The sequence below is a fragment of the Malus sylvestris genome, chromosome 14 (assembly GCF_916048215.2).
Source record: "Malus sylvestris chromosome 14, drMalSylv7.2, whole genome shotgun sequence".
Classification (NCBI taxonomy): Eukaryota; Viridiplantae; Streptophyta; class Magnoliopsida; order Rosales; family Rosaceae; genus Malus; species Malus sylvestris.
Window position 1 is genome coordinate 13577078 of NC_062273.1, and position 17868 is coordinate 13594945.

General features: G+C 36.4%; 1 long non-coding RNA gene and 2 pseudogenes across 1 annotated transcript; all 3 read left to right on the forward strand.

The window, feature by feature from the left end:
- Positions 1 to 1393: 1393 nt before the first annotated feature.
- Positions 1394 to 10566, forward strand: LOC126599037 (uncharacterized; annotated as a pseudogene).
- Positions 10567 to 12889: 2323 nt separating this feature from the next.
- On the forward strand, positions 12890 to 13948 carry LOC126600528 (uncharacterized). The gene is made up of 3 exons (XR_007615459.1): positions 12890 to 13272; positions 13409 to 13533; positions 13637 to 13948. It is a non-coding gene; the product is annotated as an uncharacterized LOC126600528 (long non-coding RNA).
- Positions 13949 to 14398: 450 nt separating this feature from the next.
- Positions 14399 to 17294, forward strand: LOC126600526 (cytochrome P450 71D8-like; annotated as a pseudogene).
- Positions 17295 to 17868: the final 574 nt, after the last annotated feature.

Sequence of the window (17868 nt, forward strand, 5' to 3'; positions counted from 1 at the left end):
TTTAAGGATCACTTCCCTCGGCGATGTGGGATGTTACAATCCACCCCCTTAAGGGCCCGAAGTCCTCGTCGGCACACTTCCGGCCAGGGATTGGCTCTGATACCATTTGTCACATCCCGGCCCGGGACGGCTCACTTCCCAGGGCCGCTCCACCACTGTAGCACGATATTGTCCGCTTTAGGCCTTGACAATGCCCTCACGGTTTTGTTTTTGGGAACTCACGAGCAACTTCCCAGTGGGTCACCCATCCTGGGAGTGCTCTATCCCCCTTCTCGCTTAACTTCCGAGTTCCGATGGAACCCGAAGCCAATGAGCTCCCAAAAGGCCTCATGCAGGTAGGGATGTGAATATACATTTAAGGATCACTCCCTTGGGCGATGTGGGATGTTACAATCGGAACCACCTCTAGTGGTCTGTACGACAAGACTGAGCACCTAAATTGGATCCAATTATGAGCATATGGTGCGGGGGTGACTAGAGATTTATCGCATAGCTATCAAGGGAGGATAGTGTGAGCATAACTATATTCACCCAGTTGTACAGACCTTTTAAGGGGTTTCGACTTGTGTGCAGTGCAGTGCCGTACAGGTCACCTGCGATGACTCCGGCTAGATAAGATTGATGAGATTGATTATGAGCTATATATTCAGCCGTACAGGCCACTATAGGTGGATCTGGTTGACATATTATTTTGCATGAGTTACTTATATGATTTGATGAGATATATATTTTGGCATGGCATATAATTCACATATTACTACTTCTGAGTATGGTTTTGAGACAAGTATACGTATTACATATTTCTGGGAAAGTATACGGGTTTTACAGTGAGGGGTTAGCGTTTTGATAATGAGATGATTTTCACAAAACTTTGTTTTACTGACCCACTCAACTTTGTTTTGTGCCCCTCCAGGTTTAGATAGCAGAGCTTTGGTGGCCACGAGGAATCCAACGGTGTTCTGACAGAATTCACAAAAGTAGGACTCACCCTCGGGTGTTACATCTTAGTAATTGTATCTTTAAAGCTTCCAAACTATGTAAATGGTTACGTCACTCTCTCGTGACGGCCAGCATGCCCTCCTTTGAGGACGAGGTGTGTCAATTTTGGTCAATGTTTTTTTATGCATTTTTTGTTTTCATTTTGTTAAACAAATTTTGTTCTCCTTCATTATTTCAATGTTTCTTTTTAGTTTTCTATAAGAATTATTTCTAGATTTATAAAATTTACATTTGATTTTAAAAGGCTAAATGGAAAACATAGCCCACACTCCTATCCATCTAATGCGCCCTTATACAAAAGCACAGAAAATAAAAGTTCGAGTGTGCAAAATATGGAGACCAAGATTTCTCGGAAGCGTAGAAAAATTTTCGAGCCTTCATTGTATATTAGTCGATGAAATGGTGAGAAGTTATTATTTTATTATTTTAATTAAAATTTATGATAAGAATAGTTAACAATGGACATGACAATTTTCCTTTTTATCATTTTTTCACATATTAACCAATAAATTTTATGTTGTTCAAATTAATAAAGGATTTTTGCAAGTATTCTGTTCTTAGTTTCAAGTGGTTGTTTGGTTTGGTAAAGTTAAGATTACAATTTTTTTTCGACGGAGTGGTGCGCTGCCTTCAGTTTCCGCCTAATTAGGAAAATCGTATACATTTTGTGTTTCTATAGTTACGATTCAATGTATACATGCTAATGTTGTTAAAATCATAATCTTCGTTTAATTTCGTTTGTTAATTATGCTTTTGACTTTTTATTCCTTTTTCTGCTTTAATGAATTGTAAAGCAACATGCAGTTGAGGCCTATACAGCTGACATAGACTACGAGATCCAAAATTGAAGCTGGTGGTTGTTATGAAATCATGGATTTTCATGTGAATAGAATGAGAGGTCAATATAGAGTTGTCCTATATGATACTTAAGTTGTATTCACTGGAAAAACAACTTTCAAAAAACTGACGGGTGTATTCCCACCCATCCCTAGACATCGATTTTACTTGCAAGACTATAACCGTCTTTATCCGCGGTTGAATAGGGTTGATATTCTAACAGGTAATAATAATAGATATATAGATGTATTAAAACATTTGTCTTTATTTTTTAAATGAATTTTGGCAATCTAACTATATTTATTTGTTAAATTACGAGATATCATGGGTCGTATAACTACTGTACAACATCTCGAACGGACACAAGTTAATTAAAGAATTGAATGCAAGTGTGATATAATCATTCAGAATATCAGGTTACTTTTTCTTTTTCAATATTGTATAAATTATTTTGCATATGTATTATATTTACAATACACCAAATTTTAAATATTCTTTGACAATTCTTTATTATTAAACCAATTATATCATGTTTATAATATTAAATTGAAAGCTATTAATAGAAAAGTCAACACATTTTTCACTACCTCTTCATTTTTTTTTTCAAATTAACTTCTCTTGCAGGAGAAAAGAGTTGAGAGTCACGTTATGAGCACATGTTGCAGAAACTTTTTCTTCTTTATCAGCTCAAGCATTCAACCCACTGGTCATGATTGTTTTGACAAGTTTGAAAGTAAAGTTGTACCTAGGTATTTAATTTGATTAAAAACCAATCTATTTAGTCTTTTTTTTATTACGTTGAAATATTTTTTAATTTAGACTCTCTCAGTGTTTTATTATGGAGCAGTTTAAACATATTTACTGTCTTCGATATGGAACCCGTGTTCATATTTTTGGTTTACAAATCCATAGTTGTCATCACAATTCTAACTACAATTGTTGTTTATTCTTGCTACTTTGTGATAGTTTTACTTTCGATTCAGTGATTTCTATTAGTTATCTTTCATTTCTTCATAAAATTATACAATGGTATACACACACACACACACACATATATATATATATATATATATATATATATATATATATATATATATATATATACACTAGTGATTCACTAGTCTTAGCTAACCAACATCAGTCAGCAACTTGCAAATCCAGGTGAGTTCGGTTGCAGTGTTTGCAAGAGACCGATATTCAACCTCAGTCGAGGATAGAGCCACAGTAGGCTGTTTCTTTGCACTCGAGCTGATAAGAGAGTCTCCCAAAAAGATTACAAAACCACTAGTGGATCTTCTGTCAATGCTGCAACCTGCCCAATTTGCATCGGAGAAGGCAGTAAGAGTGAGAGACTTTGAACACTTAGGAAACCATAGGCCAAAAGATAAGGAGCCCTTAAGATATGGAAGAATGCGCTTGACTGCCTGGAAATGTGCTTGCCGAGGGCTATGCATGAATTGACAGACCAAATTCATTGCATAAGATAAGTCGGGCATGGTCCAAGTTAAATACTGCAATCCACCAACCAGAGATCGATATTCTTCAAGGTTATCAAGCAGAAGAGATTCATGATCTAATTTAATGGTGCTAATTGGTGTAATACAAGGCTTGGAACCTTCCATATGAGCTTTGGTGAGCAGATCAAGAATGTATTTGTTTTGAGAAAGCAATATCCCTGAGGATGATCTTGTTACTTCAATACCAAGAAAGTAATGAAGGGGACCAAGATCTTTGATAGGAAATAAGGCACTGAGTTAGATTATAATCTCTTGACAAAGGTGGGAATTTGGACTAGTGACAATAATACCATCAACATAAATCAGAATGAAGACCAAAGATGGTTCCCTTTTTACAAACAGAGAGTAGTCATTCTGAGAACCGGAGAAACTGAGAGACTTTAAGGTAGTTGTTAATTTTTCATACCAAGCCCTGAGGGCTTGCTTTAAACCATACAGAGACTTATGCAAATGACAAACATGAGTGGGCTTTGTAGGATCTTCAAATCCTGGTGGTTGTATCATAAAAACAGATTCAGCGAGATTACCATGCAAGAAGGCATTGCTGATATCAAGTTGATTGAGAAACCAATCAAACTTGGCAGCCAAAGTGAGAAGAAGCCGAATTGTAACCGGCTTAGCAACTGGACTAAATGTTTCAATGTAGTCCAAACCTTATTGTTGATGAAAACCTTTGGCAACAAACCTTGCTTTGTACCTATCAATGGTACCATCAGGTTTGCGTTTGATTCTAAATACCCATTTTGTACCAACCAGATTTTGAGAAGAATTAGAAAGGACCAAAGACCAAGTTCCAGTTTGAATAAGAGCATTAAATTCTTCCTACATAGCTTGCCTCCAGTGAGAGTGTTTGGAGGCTTGAAGATAAGTGGATGGTATATAGTCCAGTGATATCGCAGAGGAAATGGGATGTTTAGTTGCTAAAAGAGCCTTTGGTTTCACAATACCAAATTTTGAACTAGTTTGCATGGCATGAGTATTTTGAGGTATGGAAGGTGTGGCAAGTGTATTAGGGGTAGATATGGGATTAGAAATGGGATTAGAAGGTGAGGGAGAAGAAGTAAGTGCAACAAGGGGACTAGGTATAGTAAGGGAAGTAGGTGGTAGTGGTGGAGGTATAGTGGGAAAAGTTAAGGTTATGGGAATGGTGTGGTGATGCTGCAGTACTGAAGAACTAGAACTTGATTAGAGATGCTGCGATAAGACCTGTTGAGCAAAGAGAAAATTGACTTCATAAAAAATAACATGTCGGGAAAGATATACTCTGCCAGGATGAAAATTGAGACACTTATAACCCTTGTGATTCAAACTGTAACCCAAGAAGACACATACTTTGCTTTTTGGATCAAGTTTAGATGATGTGTAAGGCTTCAACCATGGAAAACATTTGTAGCCAAATACTTTCAGAGATGTGTAATCTGGAGTTTTGTGAAATAGTAATTCCCAAGGAGAAGGTTTGGTAACTGTTGGCATTCTATTAATCAAATAGATGGTCGTGGCAAATGCATCATCCCAATAGAGCTTAGGAACTTGAGAGGCTGCTAGAAGAGTTCTAGTTGTTTCAACTAGATGTTTATGCTTGCGTTCAGCATAGCCATTCTGTTCAGGCATGTAAGGGCAACTCAATTGATGTGAAATGCCATGCAATTGCAGATAATTGATGAACTTGAGACTAAGAAACTCTCCTCCAGAATCAGATATTATAGTGACTATTTTAGAACTGAGCAGATTTTCCACTAGAGATTTAAATTTGACAAATGTGTCAAAGACACCAAACTTGGATGCAAGAGGAAAGAACCAAGTATATTTGGTATAATCATCAACAAAAATGATGTAATAGCGATGTCCATTAATAGAAAGAATAGGTGCTGGACCCTATACATCAATGTGCAACAATTCCAGAGGTTTACTGGAGGTACAGGAAACGAAAGCAAAAGGAAATTTTGAAGACTTGCCAAGAGCACAACTAGAACAGACAGTTTTATTTAAGGCACTAGAAAGAGAAATACAGGACTTAGAAGAAAGCTTATTTAGTATCTTGAAGCTAGGGTGACCTAATCTTTGATGCCATGTATGTTGTGAAGCTTTAGCATGTGCTGCAAAAGCTTGTTTATTACCAACAATAGAAGATGCATGAAACAGATAGAATCCATCTCTCACAGGACCCTTAAAGAGCGTTTTCTCCAAAGAAAGATCATTCATAAGGAAGTGAAAAGGATACAAATGAATTGAACACCAATTATCAAGTATGAATCGATTTGCAAAAATCAAATCTTGCTTAAGATGAGGAACATGCAGAACATTCTTGAGAGCAAAACAATGAGAAGCAGTGTTAATATTAGAAGATCCAGAGTTAAGGATGGGCAAACCTTTGCCATCACCAACATAAACTTGTTCAGGTCTATTGTAAGGCTTATGATTTTGCAAATGAGTGTAAGAATTGGTCATGTGCGAGCTAGCACCAGAATCAAGCAACCATGTAGGAGAAGTAGTTACATTGTATGCAGTCGAAGAAATCTTGGCACCATAATGAGGATTCATGTGGTAAGGACACTCTGCAGCTTCATGATCCATCTGACGGCAAATTTGGCAAGATAGCTTTATGTTTGAGTTGTTGTAGTAGGAACGAGAACCTTGATTTCCATGATTATACTGGTGATTAACTTGATTTCCATGATTATACTGATGATTACCTTGATTTCCACGATTGAACCTTGGATGACTCTGAGAGCCTTGGAAATTCCGCTGAGTGCCTCGATTGTGGAAGTGTCGAGAATTAAAGAAGTTGCCACGATTCGAAGTGGAACCATTCTGAGTAAAGAATGCCTGAGAACCAAAATCACTAGTTGGTGTGGGAAGAAGACCATCAGAGGTATTAAAAGCTTGAATCGATGTTGACAAAGATGCTGGCTTGCGAGCATTTAATTGCAATTCCTTACTCAAGAGAATGCCATGGAGTTTATCAACGGTGGTGGAACAAAGTCGAAATTGAACAACATCAATGAAAGATTCATACTTAGAAGGCAGACCATGAAGAATTACAGATATAAGCTCAGAGTCTTCAATTGGAGCACTGACATTGGCTAGGGCATCAGCAATTTCTTCAATTTGTTAGAGATAGATTGCAGCTGTAGAACCGCCCTTCGTGATATTGCAAAGACAAGAGCGAAGCTCATGGATGTGGGATTGCGATGCAGTGGCTAGATGCGATTCCAATTTGGACCATAGCTCCAGGGGCGAATTAACACCAACAATGTAGGGAATGAGAGCATCCGAGAGCGTAGAGTTGATCCAGATCAAGATGTTTTGATCATTCTCATACCATGCAACATATTGGGGATTCAGAGTGGCAGTGCGATTTCCAGATGCATCAAGAAAGAATTTCGACGGAGCAGCAATCGTGCCGTCAATGAATTCGGTAAGATTGTACCAGCGAAAAATCAGAGCAAATAAGGCCCTCCAGGTCAGGTAGTTCGTCGTTGTAAGCTTGATTGGAACCATGGATCCAATTTTTTGGATTGTAATCATAGAATTAGGGTTAGAATGGCAGCAGGAATTGGATGAATAAGAGAATCTGAAGCGGAAGACTGAGCTGCAGAGTTTGCCATAGCTTGAAGAAGAAGCAGAGATCACAATCGATTGATCGGAGAAGAAGAGAGAGAAGCAAAACCCTAGGAGATGATGCAGAGAGTGAAGAGAGAGAAGCGGGAAAATTAGGATCGAAAATGTTGTGAGACTTTTAGGCGATTGATACCATATTAGAAATGTTATCTTTCATTTCTTCATAAAATTATACAATGGTATACACACATATATACACTAGTGATTCACTAGTCTTAGCTAACCAACTAATTACAAAATACCCAAACAATCATTCACTAACTACAAACTGCCATAACCACCTTATAACAATTTCTAACTAACTCTGCTTTTAACAGTTTTATCCTTATTAATTTCTTTGTCTGTGAGTAATTGACATAGAAGTATTACAATGTATAGGTGCTTATTAACTATAGTTAATCATTTTCTTGGTTTAGTTAACTTTCTGTGCAGCTGTAAATACAAATGGAAATGCTGCTGATCTAATCAGTTGTTGCCCAGCATGTTATAATTATTTAGATAGGCGTTAACTTTTGTGAGAAAATTTTTATTTCGTTTTAAAGTTATATAAACGTGTTTAAAGTGTCTGTTAATATTTTCTTCTTGCTTTTTACATTATTTTTTCAAAGTGTAGATAACATTGTCTTGAACAGTATTCTTCACTCTTCTTCATTGATCCAGACATTGTAGAATGAATGCTTACAAATCAGTGTGAGTGGATTTACAATTTTTAACATAAAGTAAAAACTTATTCATTATTTTTGTAATAAAAGGTGTTGATGCACAAAACCTGAGGGGTCTTAGAATAACGTAAATCCGACCGTGAATTTGCAAGAAAGTAAATAATACAATATTTATCGTGGTTCACCCCAAGGTTTGGGCTACGTCCACACTGATATTGTATTTCTGAGGGAGAGAGAGCTCTGAATATGAGAATGAGGCTTTGAGAGGGTGAGAGTCAAGCCTCAGGATTGGCCTCCCCCAATTGTGAGGGTGAGGAGTCCCTTTTATAGAATAAGGGTTCCTCACTTATTACATATTTGCCCCTTCCTTTATTACATAATTACATTTGAGTCCCTCGAGTATTTATACGAGATCTAAATACGGAGGCCCTAAGCATGGTATAAACAGTAGTCCCCCAAGTTTTCAGTCAATAGAGTCTTTTGGTTGGAGACTTGAAATTCAGTCCATGTGTGGGCCGAAGTAACTGGATGTCTTCTATAACTGATACTTGATATGAGGTGGTGCTCAATGTGAAATGATGCTCAACTAGAAGTAGCACATGTTGCGAGGCTGCTCGGCTTGTGGCTTATGTTGCCTTGGTTGGCTCGGCTTGTGGCGTTGGAGGTGAGGGAGTCCCTTTTATAAAATAAGGGCTCGGCTCTTCAATACATAAATGATGGGCTAGAGTTGATGTTTGCGGCGAGACGGTTGCTCAACTGACCGTGATGCTCTCTAATGAAGGTGAGGGAGTCCCTTTTATAAAATAAGGGCTCGCTCCTCAATACGTGAATAATTGATTAGGAGTGATGCTCGCGGCGAGGCGGTTGCTCAGCTGGCAGAGATGCTCTCTAATGAAGGTGAGGGAGTCCCTTTTATAAAATAAGGGCTCGCTCCTCAGTACATGAATAATGGGTGCTCTTTTAATGAAAGTGAGGGAGTCCCTTTTATAGAATAAGAGTTCGCTCCTTAATACATAAATAATGGGTTAAGTCCCCCAAGTATTTTTTTATGAGGCCCAATATATGGTACATGATGTAAATAACAGACGGCGCCAAATGTTGATGCACAAAACCGGAGGGGTCTTGGAACAACGTAAATCGGACCGTGAATTTGCAAGAAAGTAAATAACACAAGATGTATCGTGGTTCACCCCAAGGTTTGGGCTACGTTCACATTGATATTGTATATCTGAGGGAGAGAGAGCTCTGAATATGAAAGTGAGGCTTTGAGAGGGTGAGAGTCAGGCCTTAGGATTGGGCTCCTCACTTATTACATATTTGCCCCTTCCTTTATTATATTATTATATTTGAGTCCCTCAAGTATTTATACAAGATCTAAATACGGAGGCCCTAAGTATGGTATAAACAAAAGGCATGTTTTTTTTCATCAAAGAACTCAAATAATAGGGTAAATTACATGGTTGCCCCTCAGGTTTGAGGTCTATTTGCAATCTTATACAACATCTTTAAAACATTTCACTTTCATACCTCAAGTACTATTTTATTTCAATTTCATACAACCGTTACATTTTCCATCCATGGATCTGTTAAATGCTGGCGTGGCTGCCACATATATGTCATGTGACTGCCAAATGTCTGCCACGTGGCAAATAAAATAATTTTTTTTTAAAAAAAATCTGAAATTGGAAGAAGAAGAAAAAAAAAAGGGACCGAACCCCTGCAACCCAGAAGAAGAAGGAGGAAGAAGAAGAAGAGAAGAAGAAAGAGGAGGAGGAGGAGGAAGAAGAAGAAGAAGAAGAAGAAAAAAAGAAGAAAGGGACCGAACCCAGAAGAAGAAGGAGGAAGAAGAAGAAGAGAAGAAGAAAGAGGAGGAGGAGGAAGAAGAAGAAGAAGAAGAAAAAACAAAAAAGAAAGGGACCGAACCCAGAAGAGAAGAAGAAAGAGGAGGAAGAGAAGGAAGAGAAGAAGAAAGAGGAGGAGGAGGAGGAAGAAGAAGAAGAAGAAAATAAAAAAGAAGGGACCGAACCAGAAGGAGGAAGAAGAAGAAGAGAAAAAGAAAGAGGAGGAAGAGGAAGAAGAAGAAAAAAAAAATTGATCGAATCCCCTGCAACCCAGAAGAAGAAGGAGGAAGAAGAAGAAAAGAATGAGGAGGATGAGGAGGAGGAAGAAGAAGAAGAAGAAGAAGAAGAAGAAGAAGAAGAAGAAAGAAAAAAAAAAGTGGCAGACAGGTTTTTTAAAAAAAAATTAAAAAATTATTTTATTTGCCATGTGGCAGACATTTGGCAGTCACGTGGCATATATGTGGCAACCACGTCAGCATTTAACAGATCCATGGATGGAAAATGTAATAGTTGTATGAAATTGAAATAAAATAGTACTTGAGGTATGAAAATGAAATGTTTTAAAAATGTTGTATAAGATTGCAATAAATCTCAAACCTGAGGGGCTACTATGTAATTTACCCCAAATAATATTACATTTTAAATCTTGCAGGTTTGCCAATTGCACATAGGCTATAAAAAAACTGCCACCCTCTTCAAAACAGGCCAATGAAGCTGAAGTCTTGCAGGCTGCCAAGAAAGTAACCATCGAGGAATTAGCTTTTCTAGATCCAGATTTACACAAAGTATAAAAACTATTACATCTCTTTATCTTTTTTAAAAAATCTATAACTACATTTTTATATCTTTGCTTAAAACTATATATATTTTCAATTATCTTTATACAAATCTTTGTTAAAATATGTTACAGGACGATACATTTTTGTGCAAAGCGTCTGTAAAGCGTTTTGACACACGCTATGATTGGTGGTATAGCACTTGCCCAAATTGTGCCAAACAAATGCAGAAGGATCTGACAATTGGGCAATTGGTTTGTCAAAAACATGGAAGCCAGATTCCGACTGCTTGGTAATATCTAAAATGCTATAGTTTAGTTTTGTTATTTATCATTTAAAAAATTTGCTATGTCTATTTTACTTTTTTTTTTTTTTGCAACTTCTAACAATATGGTCGATCACGTATTTGTTTGCTGATTTAATATAGATAATATTGCACGTTTAACAAATTGGTATAAAACATTCAAACTTTTTAAAATATTGTCCAAAATTGTAAACCCTTAAAAAAAATTAAAAAGTTAATCATCTACTCCATTTGAAAATACATGAACTCAACCTGTTTTCCAATTTTTTACCATGTTTGTCTGCACATCATATTTTTATGGTTATGTAAAGTAATTTTAGGTGTTTAAAACAGTTGGATAAAATCATATTCACCTATATGTTATTCAACTTAAAATTACTATGTGTAAGCACATTTTATCCCATCATGCTTAGTCCTGAACACACAACCATGCAACCAACAACTCCGTAGGCCATGCTAACAGAAATTACAGTGTTTTCAACAACGGTTTCATCTTCGACTTCCACACCTGAAACAACTGCCCAATCGCATAAATGAAATAGGAAATCAGTCAAAAGGTCTCTTTTTAGCAGTAGTGAACAAAGGCTATAACTTACCAAACAATTTTGTTTAGGTTTTTAACTATCTGTTGGAAAATATTATTATTTAGATTTATTTTAATGTTTGGTATTTTGGGCTTAGCCCCGTTAGTATTAGGGTTTCGTTTCTTTGCCTATTAGGGTTAGGTTAGTTTTCTATATATATGGTACTTTGTAACTCTATAGAATAACAAGTTAGCGACAATGTAGTCTCTTAAGGTTTTGTAGTTGTTTTGGCATTCTCAGTTTGTTTAATAATATTCTTATTATTTGTTAGTCTTGTTCATTGCGCACTCTGATATTCAACTTGGTATCAGAGCAGGTTTGATCTTTCGGGATTTAATCTGTTCTTGATAGGTATCCATGTTGTTTGTTTGATATTAGTTTTGAAAAAAAAAAAAAAATCAGTTTGCTTCGTCATGTCATCGTCCTCTGCTACCGTTCGAAATTGCATCCGCACCTAATCTACATCACCACTCGTGTTGTTTCACGTTTTCCCTTGAAGTCCTATAAACCTGCATCTGTTTCGTATCTGCACATGTGCTATTTTTGCATGAATTGAAGAAGGGCAGAGAAAAAGGAATAAGAAAAAAAGAAAAAAAAAGAAAGAAGACGTGATGTTTGAAGGAAAAAAGAATAGGAAAAAAAAAGGAGAAAAAAAAGGTAGAAAAGAATAAAGACAAAAAACGTTGGTTTTTTGTTTGAAGGCCCACACGGGTAGAAAGAAATATGGTCTGTTTGGTTGGATTTTTTTTTTTATTGTTTGTTTGGAAGTTGGTATTGGTATTGGTATTAGCATCGACATCTGCATCGACATCGGCAGCGGCATCGGCATCGGCATTGACACTGGAATTTGGAGTCTTGCATCCACATCTACTTTGGCAAACCTATGTCGTGTACCGCATGAGTTTGACGGGGGTGTTGGAAAATATTATTATTTAAATTTATTTTAATGTTTGGTATTTTGGGCTTAGCCCGTTAGTATTAGGGTTTCGTTTCCTTGCCTATTAGGGTTAGGTTAGTTTTCTATATATATGGTACTTTGTAACTCTATAGAATAACAAGTTAGCCACAATGTAGTCTCTTAGGGTGCGTTTGTTGCACCGGACTATCTCGGACTGGACTAGCTTTGGGGACTAAGTTGGACTGGGTTAGACTAGACTAAGCTGGACTGTCTTAGTGAAGAGTTTGATGCAGTGTCGGACTAAACAACAGGATAACAACAAATTCTAATATTATATTTTTTCATTTATATTTTATTAATATTTTATATTATTTAATACATATTTAGTAATATTTTATTACTTCCACTGTCTATTTGCTTTTTCATTCTGAAACCACCCATCTCCATTTCTTCCTAATTTTGCTCCGACCCTCTCCCTCTCTTCGTCTTTTTCTTTTCCTTTCCACTCTCTCCTCCCTCAAAACAGCGTCATTCATCACCCCCTTTTGTTCTTTTTTTTTTTCCCTTTCCTTTTCTTTGATGTTGTGATTCCTCTAAAGACCGAGGCGAACGCTAAGCCGAGGGAGGATGACGACGAGCCCGAAGAAGGAGAGATCGTCGGCAACCAAGACTCGGCGTCGTCGAAGCCTTCGAAGGGAATTGCGCCGCAGTCTCACGCCCTGGAGCACTCCTGGACCTTCTGGTTCAATAGCCCTGCCGCAAAGTCCGCCAAGTCCAAGCAGGAGGATTGGGGCAGCTCCATCGGCCCGATCTACACCTTCATTACCGTCGAGGAGTTCTGGAGGTTAATTTCTTTCATTTCATGTGGTTTTGGGTTTAATTTTGTTTGGTTGGTAGGAAAACTGAGAAAAGATTGAATTTTTGCGTTTGTTATGTGCTTGCTGTAGTTTGTGATAGAACAAATTTGGCCATTTTTTGGTGGTGGAAGAACCCTCGCAGGGAGGAGGAAGAAGCCCAGAACTCACAGAAGGGCTCTCAGGGAGGAGGAAGAAGCCGGTCTTAGCAAGTCCCATGGTTTGGGGAGTGCCTCGCTAAGAACCTTTAAGGAGGCCTCTAGTCCACACGAGTCCCCTTTAGTCCCACTTAACTTAGTCCCATCACCTATCAAACATGGGACTGTAGTCCAGTCCAGTCCAGTCCCTCCTAAGGAGGTGAAACAAACGCCCCCTTAAGGTTTTGTAGCTGTTTCGGCATTCTCAGTTTGTTTAATAATATTCTTATTATTTGTTAGTCTTGTTCATTGTGCACTTTGATATTCAATTCTATCATGCATTCATTTTTGTTTATCTTGCTTTTGCATTTAAATTAGTGACGTGGAAGAAAATTCAGAAGAAAATCCAAAAGACTTTGATGAAGTTCCAATCAAATTGTTGAAAAAAAAAATCATCACCCATTGGTACAAAGACAGGTCCTCTTGCTTTAAAAAAAGACTAGGTAAATATTATTTATCCTTATTTTTTTCTTTCGGTGTAAATTTATTCAAAAATAAATTTGCCACAGTGATCTAAATGTTTACTTTCCATTTTTCTTTGCCTAGGTTGCTTTCCCAGTGGTGAAAAATACTTGACCAAAACGTCAGTTGTTCCAGGCATCAAATTTACAGTCCTTTCTCAATATATGTATCAAACATCCCTAATATTTTTGGCCATGTAAATAGCTCTCTCTAATCTAGACAGCACAATATTTTTTGGTATGTAAATAATTCTGTCTAACCTAGGGAGCATAATATTTTTTGCATGTAAATAGTCCATCACTATACAATCTTTAGTATCTAAGTGCTTTGGTGCAGCACAATGGATGACTGTAATATTTTTTGTATGTAGATTACCAAACATTTTGCAATCTTTTACCCTATAGATTGCATAAACTAAACATTTTATGTATTAAAATTTTCGATCCTTTTGATTGTAAATAATTTTAATGCTGTTACACTTTTTTTACATGTTTTGAGCCCAGTGTCTGGTGCAATTATTAATCCCGCAGCAACGCTCGGACAAAGTTTTCTAGTGATTTCTATGTTTGATTCTCTCATGTAACATTACTATTCCTATATTAAAATTACATTTCACGTGATAAAGATTGTCTGTTGCAATATTGATTTGGTTCTCCCTAGATTCCTCACAAGAAATCTTGAATTAAATAAAGATAGTCTGTTGCATTGATTTAATAGTCAAGTTGCATTACCTTATAGTTGAATCTGTTGTATTGATTTAATCGTCAAGTTGCATTACCTTATAGTTGAATTCATACAACAAGTAGATTAAGTAAATCCCATAAGCAACAATCAGTGCATTGACCACATGCTTGATTGGAATCTCTAAGCTCTCAAATGAATTGTTTTTCGTCTATTCCCGATAATTACTAGTATAAAAGTCAAATTTCTCGATCAAGCTAGGCACAGTCGTTATACCTCTTCTTCTCAATCAAAATGGTAAGAGCTTCTCTAATGTCGCTAATGCTCGAGATCCAAATTTCTTTCCTTGCTGTAATATTTACTTGTCTGGTCGCCCCAGTTATCCTTGTTATATACTGAAAGATGCACACTACCAGTACAACTGTTAGGCTACCCCCCGGACCATGGAAGCTGCCTCTCATCGGAAACCTGCACCAAATGGCTGCCAGCTCTTTACCCCATCGCTGCATGGCAGACTTAGCCAACAAGTATGGCCCTATCATGCACCTAAAACTGGGACAACTCTCGGCCATAGTCATTTCATCGCCGGAATTTGTTCAAGAGGTGTTAAAGACGCATGATGTTGCTTTCTCACAACGGCCAACGTTTCTTGCTGCTGAAATCGTGAGCTATAATTGTTCAAGTCTCATATTTTCTCCTTTTAACGATTTTTGGAGACAAATGCGAAAGATTTGTGTGCTGGAGCTCCTAAGTGCAAAACGCGTAGAGTCATTTACATCAATAAGACTAGAAGAGGCATCGAATCTTGTTCAATCAATTTCCTTATCAGAGGGTCACCCGTTCAATCTCAGTGAAATGATCTTCTCCATGGTAAACGTCATTATTGCCCGTGCGGCCTTGGGAAAGAAGTGCAAGTGAGCAAGAATTTTTATCACTGCTCAAGGATACAATTAGGCTTGGAGCAGAATTTGATGTGCCGGATTTTTTCCCTTCACTCAAATTCCTCCGTTATGTCATAAATTTGAAGCCTGCCGTTGAGAAAGTACACCAGAAAATGGACAAGATCCTTGATGAAATCATCAGCGACCATAGAGTGAAAAGGAATGAGGAATCAGCTGCTCGAGATGACCATCAGGAAGATATAGTTGATGTGCTACTGCGGCTCCAGGAGTCTGGTGAGCTCCAGTTTGATCTCACAACCACCCAAATCAAAGCTGTCACCCTGGTAATTAATCAGCACCATTTCATACATACATCAAACTTCATTTTAATTCTTAAAAAAAGATGAGTTTTAGACTATAACCTTGTGTAAGATTAAAATCTAATTTTAGCCCCTCATACATTTAATCATCTCATTTATTCATTATATTTTGATGTTTTATTTCTTTTTTTTCCTTCCTATTTTTAATGTATTAATTACATTTCATTTTCATTTTTATTTCATTCATCATAATATATTATGATGTCTACATTTAGGTAAACTAATTTTTTTATATAATATATTCCGATACAATTTTTATAATCTTCATATAGGTACAGTAATGGATTTGATATATTTCGGTATATCCATCGATACAAATATATAGATACATTAATTCAATATAATACATTTCAGTACATACATTTAGGTTCATTATAATATATGTCGTCAGTACAAACATTTCGGTACATTTATGTATTTATATATTTATGTGTTACAAATTTTTTTTTAATATTTTCTCATTTATGTTCATTTATAATTGAAAGAAGAACTAATATGTGCATATTAATAAAATTAAAATTTTAATGTGGAGACATTAAATATAAATACATATTAAATAATAAAAATAGAATATAAATTTTAATAAAAGTAGACTTTAAGGAATTAAATTGAATAGTCTAGCATCAAGTTTTTATTTTTTTATTTTTTTTTTATTTTTTTAATTCTAATCTTTTGTAAGACTAATGTTCAAAACTTATGTTCTTTCTTTCTTGATTAAAATTGATCTGTTGATTAAGTTAGTTTAAAAGCGCATTAAGTGAACAAATTAAGTACTTTTTTTTTTCCCTTTATATATAGGACTTGTTTTCTGCTGGAAGTGAGAGTTCAGCAACTGCGATAGAATGGGCAATGGCTGAACTTCTGAGAAGTCCAATAGCAATGAAACAAGCACAGGCCGAAGTACGCCAACTTGTCGGAGGAAAGGGGAAGATTGAAGAGGCAGACATTAAGAAACTCGACTACCTGAAGTTGGTCATAAGAGAAACTCTACGATTACACCCTCCTCCTTTCATCCCAAGACAAGCAAGCCAAAAATGCACTATTGGCGGGTATGATATACCAACTGATGCGACAGTCTTCATCAATGCTTGGGGAATTGGGAGAGACTCCAAGTATTGGGAGGATGCTGATTGTTTTCTGCCGGAGAGATTCCAAGGCTCTTCCGTTGATTTTCGAGGGTCCAACTTCGAATTGCTTCCATTTGGGGGTGGCAGGAGAATCTGTCCAGGCATATCATTCGCAACCGCTGGAATTGAACTTGCGCTTTCTCATCTGCTCTACCACTTTAACTGGAAACTTCCCAATGCAAATGGCAGTGGCAATGAGACAAGGTTATCAGAAGAGCTTGACATGACTGAATGTAACGGATTGAGTATTAGGAAGAAGAATAATTTGTATCTCATCGCCATTCCTTTCATTTCGTCATCGGAAATGAATTGAAATGCATGCGTTGTTGGAACTAGCAAACACAATCCATAACTAAGTCTTAACAAGTGTTTGCGTTTTCATGTCATGTTGTGTTGTCCAGAATAACAGTTATGGAAATTGGCTTAAATGATCATGTTACAAATCAATGAAGTTCTCAAAATTAAATATCAATGATGTATTGATTATATATTGACAAACATGTCGATCAAATATCCACCGCGCAAGGAGGATTCTTTAGGATCGTTGGTGGTGGGCAAGGTGGCAAAGGGTGGGTGATAGGAATTGTCAACGAATTTCCAAAGGTCATGGCCTTAGAGGAAAGGCTTGGTTTGACGAAGCCCCCAGAAGATAGTTTGATTCAAAAAGCGTGATGAAGGAAGCTGTATCTTGAAATATTAATGTTAAAGTTGTTGTATTAATATGGATCCATACACAAAAGTGTGAAATTTTGTTTTTTGTTTTTAAAATTGAAGGAGAGAGAGGAAGAGAGGAAGAGAGGAAGAGAGAAAATTAGAGATGTTTTTTTAGGAGAAATAATGTTAAAATTAGTATATGTATATTTATGGTTAAATTTTTTATCATATATTTTTATTGTTAGTTTGTACCTATTTTTAATTTGTACCCATATATTAGTTTCTTTTTGTGCCTATATTTTTTAAAGTTTTATTTGTGTTTGTACCCATGTGTATACCGTCACATGACATTGTATATTTAATCAATGATAGAAAAATTACATATGGTATACGCACGTTTTATGCCTAAACTTTGTATCATATATTTATATTTTTAGTTTGTACCCACTTTTAATTTCCAACATTTTTTTTAATTTGTAGTATTTTCTTTTTAGTTTTATTTTGTACTCATGTATTAATTTCTTTTAGCGCCTATATTTTTAAAAAATTCATTTGTACTCATAATTTTTTAATCTTTTATATGTACCCTAATT